A 12,675-nucleotide genomic window follows, 5' to 3' on the forward strand; every position below is an offset into this window, starting at 1 on the left:
TTCTGCGCGCGGAAACAAGACGAATGGCAATTTTCTTAATTACCATGCTAATTGTCATGATTACGGAGCCGTATTATGGTAATGAGATGTGACAGGAAGACCGCAACGGTGAACCTTCTCCTTCGCGGCCACGGGACCGTTCGATACAACTTTCACTCTTGGAAATGTTGTTCCTTGACTGATGCTCAGCTGCTCGCATTATTGTCGGGATACAAATATTTATGCAACTTGAAAACAGCAGCAGGGACAAATTAATATCCGATAGACTGCGGATTTTATGCATTTAGGACAAAAATAGGAGGGTATAATTTGATACAGTAGAAAGACTAAAAGAATTTGAGATTTTTGAGAAACAGAAAAGGGAGAAATTAATTCCTGCCTGGTTAATGCAAACAATTTTCATTCTGCACGGAGGACCGCAACCAATTCGCGAGTTGAAATTATGAATTTTCGAAAGCAAATGGAATCGAATTTGCTGGCTTGTGGGAGATGAAAAATTAATAACTTTCTTGGTTTCAGGAGCGAGATGCTTTCGTCGCCTTGTGGCTAAACACGCAATTAGACCCAAGGATATTAACACTAGAACTACCGAGCCCTAAACGTGACTTAGACTTATCCCTTTATAATAACAGCAAGATTGGATTTTCTCAGACTTCATACGATTTTTATGGTAACTTTTACTCCAAAGAAGAGATATATTAAAAAATTTCTCGTGAAAACGTTTTCATAGTTTCAGTAATCGCGAAAGAAGAAATCATCGACTAGTCATTCACTCGGCGCTATTTTAACCCTTAGCACTCGAATGGCGACCGTAAGGCGCCACTAAAAATTGCTGTATCATTATTCAAAATATTTTTCACATTATTAAATTTATTTGTATTTAACAAATTACTAAACATTTCAGTATTGCACGAGTAAATTGCACCATTATCGCATGTATGACATGAAAATAAATATATAAAGGGAAATATTCTAGGCCGGAAAAAATGTTTCATTTTGGGGTTAAAATAGCTTCGAGTGCAAAGGGTTAATTCTAAAACAAAATTTGTCTTCCGTCTTAGAATATTAACATTTTATTCGTACGAAACTGATCCGATTTCCGCATATATTATTTAAATGTTTAGTAATCTATTTTGTAATATTTTTTGTAATTTCTTTGAGATAGTGCCACAACAATTGTTAATGGCGCTTCAGTGTCGCCGCTCGAGTGCAAAGGGTTAATATGTGCATCGGGCAACGTGTTTCAAGGAATTGCGAACCGATTAAACGGGGTGAAAATCGTGAGAATTTGAAGGGTTCGTGGCAGGGGCGTCGTAAATTGGCGAGCAGACGCGTGGGACCGTTTACGCGTCGGACGCTGAAATTTGCAAGTTATCTGTTGTTTTATTGGCGCCGCCGCGTACCACGAACCGTGACTAAAAGAGCCTAACGCGATGCTCGGTAGTCGATCGTACGAGTTCTTCCCGGCCACCGTTCTTTATTGCGAACGGCGGTTTTAATTGCGAGCCCCCTCTCGAAACTTGTCCCTCTCGCTCCCTCTCGCTCCCTTCGGCCCTTTTTCTTCTTTGTAAGAGCCCGGCCCGTGACGAAAGGGGGTAACGCGAATCGGGTATCGGCCGTTTGGAAGTCGATCGGCCCCGCGTTTAACGACTTCTCCGCTTGTTCCTCTTTCCGGAATTAATCGCGGATAATACGAAGATAATTCGTCTCTGATCACGGGCCGATTCAATATTTAACACGCGAATAAGAATACACCGATAATAATTTTGTACGTATATTTTGACACTGTTCGATGTTACACCTCTCCGTGCACGGGGATTGTATAAAATTCGGATCGGATAAAGTGGATTGTTGCGCACGGAAAATTGCATCGTTCTAAAAAGTGCAATGGCTGCGACGAGAGCGAGCAATTTGTCACGGCTACGGTGGACACACTGGTCATTACGTGTATATTGATTAAGTATCCATCACGGAAGAACTACCCTTACAAGCGTAATTATAGTCTTTAGACGCTGTATACGCGATAAAGTATTATGCAGCTCATTTTTCACGTCGATCGTCCATTACTGTAATTCAGCATTGCTGCAAAGTATTCCTCGGGATAAATTACTATTATTTATTACTCGGGAGATACAGATTTCTGTGTTGCTGGCTACCCACACGTTTCTTCCGTGTTCTGGCCTCCGAATAACTCAGCTTAGGTCCGTTATGAGCCAGGATTATTTCATTGTTCAGGCTACGCCTAATTTTGCTGGCTGCCAATTTAAATGATTAGGTTCACGAATTGTTTCCTAGCAATTTTGCACAAGCAACCGAAACACAGTCTGCTATTCGAAACAGTCTTTATTATTTCCTAATTATTATTATAGGGCTCAGACAATTCCTATTATGATAAAATCCGATGCAAGTGCGCGTTCACCGAATTTCCCAGTTTTCCGGTAACACAGATTCGCGGGAGACAAAGGTGCAATTACAGACAAGGGGAGCCCGTCGGCGGGATCAATTACGAGATAACCGGGCTCGGTTACCGCAACATATAATTTTTCATTAATTAAACGAACACGCGCTCGCGCGCGCGCGCTCGCCGTGGATTCCTCTTTCATGGAGGATACAAATCGCGGCCGCATTAACGGGGAAAAACTCGAGGCAATAAAACGAAAGAAAAAGGAAAGAGAGCGAACGGATGCAAACGCGGGCCAAGAAGAGGATCTCCCGCGAGAGGAGCCTTAAATGAGCAACCGTGATCGTTCGCCGTGGTATATGGGCCTCGTAACCATACCTCATTTCATACCTGAAGCCGGAGCTCGGAAGGAGGACGAGGGCAAGAACGTAGCAGAGCGACGAGAGAACTCGTCGAACTCGATGCGTAGCAGATTCGGTTCTCCAATCTTCCAACAGAAGGAAGAACGGAGAGAGAGAGAGAGAGAGAGAGAGAGATCGTTTTCGGGCGGCTTCAGACGCTCGCCGCCGCGCATCGAACTGTCCGTGCAAATTTCAATTTTAACTGCTAATCTGCCAGCTAATAGCCCCCGTGGTCCTCCTCTCTGCAGAGCCCCCCTTCCATCAACGACGACGACCCCCGTTCTCAATACCCGACCTTCCTACGCGGAGTTTTTCTCTCTTTGCGAGGCTGCGGGCCCGCGCGAACCGGTGAACGGTGTCCCCGGAGTCCTGCCAACTTTCTCACAGCCGACACGCCGCGTGCCAGCCTCCTCGCAAATGCTCCCCGAGACCGACCGGGATCATGTAGAAATTTTACTGGGTTCTCGAGGTTCATGGGAGTCGCGGCGACAGGGGTTGCTGGGGAACTGGTGCTGCGATAATTGAGGGGTTTCCGGAGGAAAAGATCGCCGGAGGGTAACTATTAGGTGTGCAAATAAATTCCACGCCTTCTTCTCAGCGATACTTACCGTTTAGTTTCACGTTTTGCAGGTACTTTTTCCCATCTAGTTGGTGGATTATAGATGAACGATCCGAGAACGCTCGAGCCGACGTCAGATCATGGTGTCAGAAGTTTTCCGCGATCCAAGTTCCCGCGAGATCGTCGATCCGATCGGAGCAGCCCATTAACTCGATCCCGTTTGATCGTGTAACGCCGCAATGCATCCCATTAGACGGTCAGATCCGCGGGAACTTCAATTGATCGATCGGGGAGGTGGGGGGGGGGGGGCAGCTCGGATGCATTACGCAAAGCGTGCCGCTCGGCCCGCCCACGCATCTCGTCAGCTAATTATCTAATAAAACGAAGCCGGGCTCCTCTCCGTGTGTCGGGACGAGTCGCGGGGCTCCCAGCCGCCTTCACGGCTGCTCGCGGCCAGAGGTCGCCGGAGAGTCGCAATACCATTAAGGAATGCATTATGCCCGGGTTCGGGCTCATTGTATTCAGATAGAGCCGGCTCTCGACGGGCCACGGACCAGCCAGCCCCCGTACGGAGAAAAGGGCTGCCGGTGCGGAGGAGCCCTTATTTGCCATTCATAGAGCCGCGAGAACGCGCGAGTCGCTCGCGTGTTACACCCACGACCGTCATTTTTCCTCTGCTTGTACACTTCCTTGATCCTCGGGCTGTGGACCCTACGCCGTTGGACGTTAGGCTGTTGGGATTTGCGGTCAGCTGGTCACTGGTGTGTACGGTGCATCGGCATATTTTTTCTTTTCATTTTAACCCTTTGCACTCGAAGCCATTTTAACCCTAAACATTTCTTCCGACCTAGAATATTTTCCCTTCTATATACAGGGTCATCCGTTTTTAAACGGCCAAACGTCATCCAGCTATAGAGGACCCCAAATGAAACAACTTTCCCCCCTAACACTTTTTTTGATTCGGTCTTGATTTTTAGATAATTGTAAAAACCCGTCATTTTTTGCGTTCACTTAAGATTAAATATATTAGGACTGCGATTATGTATCTTGATGATTTTTCCTTTGTTTGGTTTAAAATAAATAGGGGCATCTTTTTTATTGAGTCAACTTTTTTGTATGACCTTTGGATCTTGGTTTTTTTTTACACGGGGCACGCCGTGGAGACTGAATGAAATAACTTCGAATCAAAAAAAGTGTTAGGGGTGAAAGTTGTTCCATTTGGGGTCCTCTATAGCTGGTTGACGTTTGGCCGTTTGAAAACGGATGACCCTGTATATTTGTTCATGCTATACATACGAAAATGGTGCAATTCGCTCGTACAGTACTGAAGTGTATAGTGATTTATTAAATACAAACAAATTTAATAATGTAAAAAATATTTTGAATAATGATACAGGAATTTTTAGTGGCGCCTTACAGTCGCCGTTCGAGTGCTAAGGGTTAAATTGCTCCATTTTTGCCAAATGCCAGCTGCGAGCCTGCATTTCCCAAAACTCGAGTGGTCTCTCCATCTTGTTATTGTCACTAGTAAAGTCACAATTTTTCCGCAGGTCAGCCAGGTCCAACAGTATCGCCATTAGTAAAATTAGTGGCTCACAATCTCCGAATGGTATCATTAACGAGAGGAAAAACTAGAGAAGACACTCGCACCGATTGCCATAGTCTCCGTCCACCACCGTCGGCGTAAATTGATCCATTAATTTCCCTGAAACGCTTTCCATCCCCCAGTCACCCTTCCCCCCACCACCAGTCTCCCTCTCCGATTCTCTTTTTTCCGATAACCTCTGTCGCCCGACATGATTAATACCCAAATTAGGAAAAAATTGCCGTTCGCCGAACTACGTTCAGGGGACGAGGGGGTGAGAGAGCGTACCGTGTCGAAAGTGGGGGAGGGTTGGTCCGGGAGGGTGGCAAACTTTCGCCCATAAAGACTCGGCCGTCGATTCATCTCCTCCTATATATATGTACATCTCGCGTCAAAATATTGCAATAAATCATCGGACTCGCGACGAATAAGAGAGGAGAGTGGGTGGAGAGAGAGAGAGAGAGAGAGAGAGAGAGAGAAAAAAGGAAAACAAGTTGCCTCGAGACTGCGCGCACGGAGGGCGACGTCCTTTTCCGCAAAGAAGAATATTAATCTTTTGCGTTGATAATGCACCGGGAAAAATCATCCTCCCGTTTATGCAGTCCTCGAGGATCCGGGGAAATAAATGGAGGACGATGATGGAGATTTATGGTCTCACCTTGGTGCGTGCCACCTTATTTCGAGCCACAAATTAACTCTCGGTACGGACGCGTTCTGCGTTATGGTCTCCGCAGTATCAAAATTATTAATCTAATTTCTTGCGAATTCCCGAGACCTTGGCGAAACGTTGCCTCCATTTTGTGTTGCTATCCAGGGGCGTCCGCGGTCTAATCATAACCTCTAAACGCAAATACAGTGAATTCTCGATATATGTCAACAACACGGGTCTTGTATCGTCTAGGAGACATGCCCGAGCTTCGGGGTGTACCCCGCGGTAGTGGGGATAATTCCGCGACGTTTATCACCCAAGCCTTGGCGACATATAAGAAGAAATCACTGTAACTTTTGTGCCACGAAGAATAATGGAGTCGAAGGGATGAAATCGTTTACAGATCAATGAGAAAATTCTTTTAAGAGTACAATGGGACATGCAAGCCATGATTTGTAAGCCTTAAATCATTTTAAGCGTATTTATTGCTTTTTTATTTTGCTTCCGCTGGGACAAATCGTCCTTCGATACAATTTTTACGACATTTCGCGCTAATAGAAGGGCGATCAGCGTTCTCGATGAAAGTCGAGAAATACGCGCGCGCACTGGGAACGAACTTACCTCGAAATGAGTCGGTCAAAGCAAACGAGAGGAACAATTATCCCTGTTCCGGGTTTCCCCGGCACAAAGGATGAAAGGGCAGTGCGCCATCGAGATAACGAAGGGAAAGGACCTGATAAGGTGAAAGTGGAGCACGCACACCGGCAACCAACCCCCCCCCCCCCGTAATTTCAATTCCCCGTGTCCGGGGGAGAGCGATACGTGGGCTCCGCTTTTTGGAAATTAAGAGCCAAATGCGACGACCAACTGTCGACTCCATCGGCTGGTAGAAACTGGGGAAAATAGGGAAAAAGAGAGGAAAGGTCGAGGGTGAAAGTCCGTAAAAAAAAAAAACTATTCTGTAAGCGGCCACGCTTCGCGCCCGAATAAAGCTCCTTCCTTTTTTTTTATCTCCCTTTTAGGGGAGAATATTTGCATAAGCGGTGTTCGAGGACGCGTGACGAATCATCGGCGAGTTTCGATAGCGTTCGATGATCTCTGACGAAGAAGGGGGAGGGGGAAGGGCGCGATCATGCCGTTTTCATGGAGTATTTAACCCCACTTGATTTATTGCACCAGATTTTTTGCGTATTTGTGTATGGACACGGGACGCCATGGATCATTGGTCACGAGATAAATCATTGCATGTAGAGCGTTATTTTCGCTGAAATGATTTTTGGGAAAGAGAACGTTTATTCTCGTCGCGGGAAAAATATTTTTCAGTAGAGGGTGGACCAGAAAAATTGATAAGCAGTTATAATTAGAGAATTGCTACAAGTCACGTGGAAGCCCAGTTTGTCTTCGGTATCTTCTCCGAGTGTAAACAAAATGGCGTCCGCTGTGCAGCACCATTACACCAATACGTCTCGTAAAGACCAATAAACGTGCACATTTTTGCAGACAGTCGCGTTTGCATCGGTTGCCAATAATCAATTTCGATGGTTCGCTATCCCCTGGCGTATCCAAGGGGATCCCCACTCCTATTTCACTGAGAATGATCGTCGGGAATCGGTCGCGTCTTAATGACGACGGTTTATATCTGGTTGTTAATGCGAGCGCGACACGCGAACCCACGGCCGGCCATATTCACTGTAGCGTTGCGCTCTTTTCTTTGTTTCTTTTTTCTTTTTTTTTTTATTTCTTTACTCGTGGATCTCGTTTCATGGAAGTCGAATGTGTATCGACTTGGGAACGTTCATATTCGTCCTTGGGTAGCATAATTTGTCTCCTTGGGCCGAGGTCCTGAAACCTGAGCGACGCTCGTAAAATAATGAAATAACATTCGTTCGCTGCCGAGGTGAATTTATGGAACTGAAACCGAACTCGTCGAGGCAACAGACTACTATACTGAAGATACCACTATACCAAGTATTTTAGTTGCTGGGCTTCGTCCTGATACTTCAAACCCTATTACCATTCGTTTTGCTGTGCTTATATTGCAAATTCATGGAGTCTCCGAATATTGCACTGTACTCTACGATTTTAAATAGCAGCGTGTATAAGATTAATTTGACTAGTTTTATGTAAACTATTGACACGTATTTTCAATTTAACTATTTTCTCCTATTAATAATTAATTAGCCTCATATTTTGCTCAATCCAGTAATAATAACATAGGCTTCCAATGGGTAAACTGTTGAAATTTCGTTATACAGTGTTTACTCGATATATGTCCAAGACATGGGTCCAGCCAGGGACATATATCGGCCAGGAGGTATTCTTTGATCCAAGCCGAATTTAGAAAAGGACAGCTAGAGGTCACGGTTCAGGGCCCCACAAGGGGTATACTCCACGTCAGTGGGGATAGTACTGGGACTCTTATCGGGTAGGCATTTGTGACATATATAGAGTAAACACTGTAACTACTCTTCAAGGGGATTTTTTAAGCGACAGAAAACTTGGAAAATATTAAAATATTCAAGAAAGGGCAACCTAATAATTGCAGAAATGGGATAAAAAAAGATAGATGATCCCGTTGGCCTAAAATGAAGTATCTTCTCCATACGGTGATCAGATTGTACATATTCGGGCAGAAACAGGAGAGTCGGTCAGTCGACCGTAATCGGGATTAAACGTTTCACGGAAGGCAGCCTTCACCTTGCAACCCTTTCCCGGTAGTCAGTGGCAACGGATCCCATTATCATGCAAAGTTTCTTGGGCGTATGGTCGGTTCTGCGGAGGAAGCCCGTGGCCCGGTCTTTTGCCTCGCTAATGTGAAAACTCGGGGACGTTAAGTGGCTCAACTAGCGAACGTGTCTTTGATGTTTACCGCCCACTAGTGCGTGCACGCTCACGCGACGCAACTGCGTAACGCTACCATGCGATTCCACCGTGGCCGGCTGGCATTATCGTGCCTTTCGACCGACAACAACGAATCTACCATCCCCCATCCTCGCTGATCGTTCTCTTGTCCTCTTCTTGCTCGTCCCGCTCTCGAGAGCAACACACGCAACGTTAGGCGATCGTTTCTTCTTCTTCTTCTTCTTCTTCTTCGTCCTCCTCCTCGCAGCCACTTAGCATCTCTTCCACGAACCTCTCGTTACCATGACGAACGAGAGCGGGGTTGCACGCGCTTAATTACCCCTACTTTGTTCGTAAAGAGGTAACCATGCCGTTTAGGCGCTCGTGCGCCTCGAAATTTGAACTCTGATCCGGGACGCCACCCTTTGGGAGGCTGATGATTCTATAAGAACTGAGCTGGATCAGTGAAGACTCATTTGGCACCAACATCAAGTTTGTATCCCCTAAAAATCTAGCTCCAGGCTACCTAGCTTTCCCTTTGGTAGAAAATTTCAGAAAATTTTTATTTTGCAGAAGGGTCCACTGTCCAGCCATCAGTGAACTCAGCTCTTCAACCCCCAACTCAGGTTCTTCGACTGCACACAAGGGTTTTTCAGATGTGGATTCTAGTTCGCCGGAAAATCCCAGTCAAATCGAAAACGTTGAAACTCGGAATGCTGGCATTTGGTAGCAGGATATACTGTTTCTTCGGTGGCAATTGAGCCAGCGAGTGGTAGCATAGCGCCAGCAGTGGTAGCGGCTGACGGGGTCGAGGTCTAAGCCGGCGGTGTTGGGTTTCACAGCGATATCAAGCGTAATATAGCACGCGCCTCAATTCAATCCAGCTGCCGGCCGCTGTCACACTCAACGAGTTGCACTGCAACCACCGGAAGGATTAATTCCTCTGCCGAAACTTGTTTCCCGCTATTTCGGAATCAGGTGTCCGCTATACTGTACCCCTAATCGGCTGCCTACGCGATCCGCGCGCTCGCAATCGCCCGAGACACCTACAAAACTGTATTCTCCCGGTAGCTGTGCAGAAATTGCGTCGGCTTTTGAGAATGCAGTCCTTGCAATTTTTGGACAAATTACCTTTACGATTTTTAAAAAATCCGTGGGACCTCATGCGACAGTATTTCAGCGTAGGTGGCAGCAGCTATGCTCGGTGACATTGAGAAGTTCTGAATAGAAAATTAGTAAAATCTAGCACTGCAAATCTGATTATTTAGTGAATTTTTCTTAAAACTGGTAGTCTAACACCTACAGCAAATTTACTAATAGAATTTTCTAGTAGGAGTTGAAAAGCCTTCCTTTAAACAATTGTCCCCAAACGATTAGATTATGTTACTAGAGAATCGTTGGTTGAAGTTGCTACTATTGGGGAATTTCTTAAAAATGTGTTAAGAAATCTCCAGAAATAATTGCTCAGGAGATAAGGGGTTGGAAAAAGATGTATTAAGAATGGGAAGTTCGTTATCCGTGTTTGCGTACGTTCAGGAGTTCCTTTTTTTTTTTTTTTTGATAAACTAACCAGCATATCTTAATGAAACTTCGTAAACTTGTTTATGTGCGTCTAGATTACATTTATGAAGTCGAACTTCAAATTGTTATCATCATAACTGTAGTAATTACTCAGGTAGGAAGCAGACCGGATGAAGAAATTCTTCTTGGATTGCTCGCACGATAACCGAAGTCATTTATAATGGAAACACCTTGTAATTAATACATTTGCGATGATACTCTCCGGACCATACAAAACGAAAACAATGATTTTCAACAAAATTGTATTCGCACCGAGGTGGAGCGTCAATATTTTACCAACCAATGGGAAATGACATCTCGAGCGAGGATAATTCCCTTAATCGGCCTCTAACTCCTCGGTGACTAATTACTATGATTGCGACGATAGCAACGTGTAAAAATTCATAAGTACAATCTAAATGTTCCTGAACAAGCCTACAAAGTTTCATTAAGATCTACCGGTTACATAATTATGAAATAATTGCTGAAGTGCACCCTTTCGAAGAAGGTGGAAAATGGCAATGCTCCTGCAACCTCTGACAGCGAATAAATTCCAGGGCAACAGGGCTAAGTTTAATGATCAAAGAAACTCATTTTAAATGGAAAAAGCCCAACGATCCGTGTTTTCACACTACAATGTTCACACCTAACTCGCACCACTCCAGAGAGATGCTTAATCCTCTTAGCTTGTGGAGTTAATTAAGGGGATTACAACTTTTTTCCAGTAGATGACTTCAAAGTTTGCAAACGGAACAATTAGTCTCCAATATTCTTCCGCAATTCTTTACATGTAATCTGTGAACGAAATAGTAATTGCGTGCTCGGTGTAACAATTACTATATTCCGCACAGAGCCCAAACTAAAATGCAAAGTGCAATTATTAGTACCAGGCTCAAATTGGACGCACTATGTAATAAATTACTTAGAAAATCTTTATAAAATTTGCATTCTGAAATCGGAAATTTCATATGCAACCTAATACCGATCACTATCAGTAGACCACGGATTTTATGCATTCATGACAAAAATTGGTAAGCACAATTTAACACTTTGATCGCCAAACTAGAAACCCCCAAAATTCCATAAAATCAAAGTAAGTTATTTAATGAAATAAAAATTGAAAACAATTACATGTATGATACTGAGTAGTCCTCCAACTTTCTTGCATACTACAGATCCCAATCAAGTTTCGTACAATGAATATACCAACGTAAAAATTCATGTTAAAACCTGCACAAATAATTCCGTCACCCACATATGGGTGGCATTCAACGTGTCAAAGCGGTGGACATGTTAACCGTTAAATGCATGAGTGTTATTTAGGTTATGTTTAATGTGTTTACAGAAATAAATTGTTGCTGTAATCAAAGTTAGCAAGGAATTAGATAAGTGGGGTCCTCAATGGACCCGATGTATGCATTCATGTTTCTAATATTTAGTTTACCTACGCACTTAAGGGTTAAACAGATTTAAGGGCACCAGCGTACTGGATTCAGCTTGCTAAAATAATTAGAAGAAGTAAGAAATTGTTATTTCGCTCCTGAGTATATCAATCAATGCAAATATTTTTTGCATAAAGATGCGCAGTCTAATTACCATAAATGCGTGAGACCATTCCAGTGGTCAGGTTGTGCGCGGTTTTGAGGATGGTCGCGTGCCACGTTTGTCGGTCTAAACAGAGTTACATAAGTCCGGCATTAGGGCCGATCGGTCTCACGCCTGCACGGACGCGAGTGGACGCGTGTATGCGTTTGTGCACTTGGGACTGCACGCCCACGCGGTTGCCGTTGCCGTTCCGGCGCTACGCCGAGCGCGGCCGAGCAATTACCTTAATCCGGTGAATATTCCGCGGAATAAAAGGGCCGAGGCGCGGAGAAAAAGAGCCGCTGCTCGAACCCGGCTCGGATGGAATTCCAAGCAAGGGGGGAGGGCATTAGACAATTGGCAAATCGCGAGAGAGCCGACGACGTCAACGAGCCGGAGGTCACTGCGAGAGCCTCGCGTACGTACCCGCGGAATACCGCGAATGCTAACCAACAACCTCCCTCTCTTTATTGCCTAATCTCGAAGCCGGCCCGCGGACGAGCCTCAGCGATAGCGTCACTCGATCTTGCACCGATCAGGCTACCAACCGGAGCGGAGTAAACAACCCTGAGGATTCTCAGAATTTTCTGAAAAATATTTTTAACCCTTCGCACTCGGCGCTATTTTGATTCTAAAACTAAATTTTTCTTCCGTCTTGGAATATTTTCATTTTATTCATACGAAACTGATCCGATAATGTTTCAATGTTTAGCGATCTATTAAATAGAAATTTTGTAATATTTGTTGCAATTTCTTTGAAATAATGCCACAATAATTTCTAGTGGTGCTTCAGAGTCGCCACTCGAGTGCAAAGGGTTAACACAAAAATTAAATAGTACCAGTGCCCTGTATCGGTTACAGTGTTTACTCGATACATGTCCGAAACGCGGGACTAGTCAAGGACATATATCGGCGAGGAGATACTATTTTGATCGTTCGTTATCATTTGGGCGCCGACGTTCTCCGACAAATTGCGAACATACTTCCAGTGCAAGGGGTTAATGAGAACTGAAGTTTTTCATGGAGATAGCAAACCGTGGGGGAAACAGCGTTCCATAGTTATCCGAGAAGTTGTTAAAGATCGTTACCCGGGAA

This window comes from Halictus rubicundus, chromosome 13 (genome assembly GCF_050948215.1).
Source record: "Halictus rubicundus isolate RS-2024b chromosome 13, iyHalRubi1_principal, whole genome shotgun sequence".
Lineage (NCBI taxonomy): Eukaryota > Metazoa > Arthropoda > Insecta > Hymenoptera > Halictidae > Halictus > Halictus rubicundus.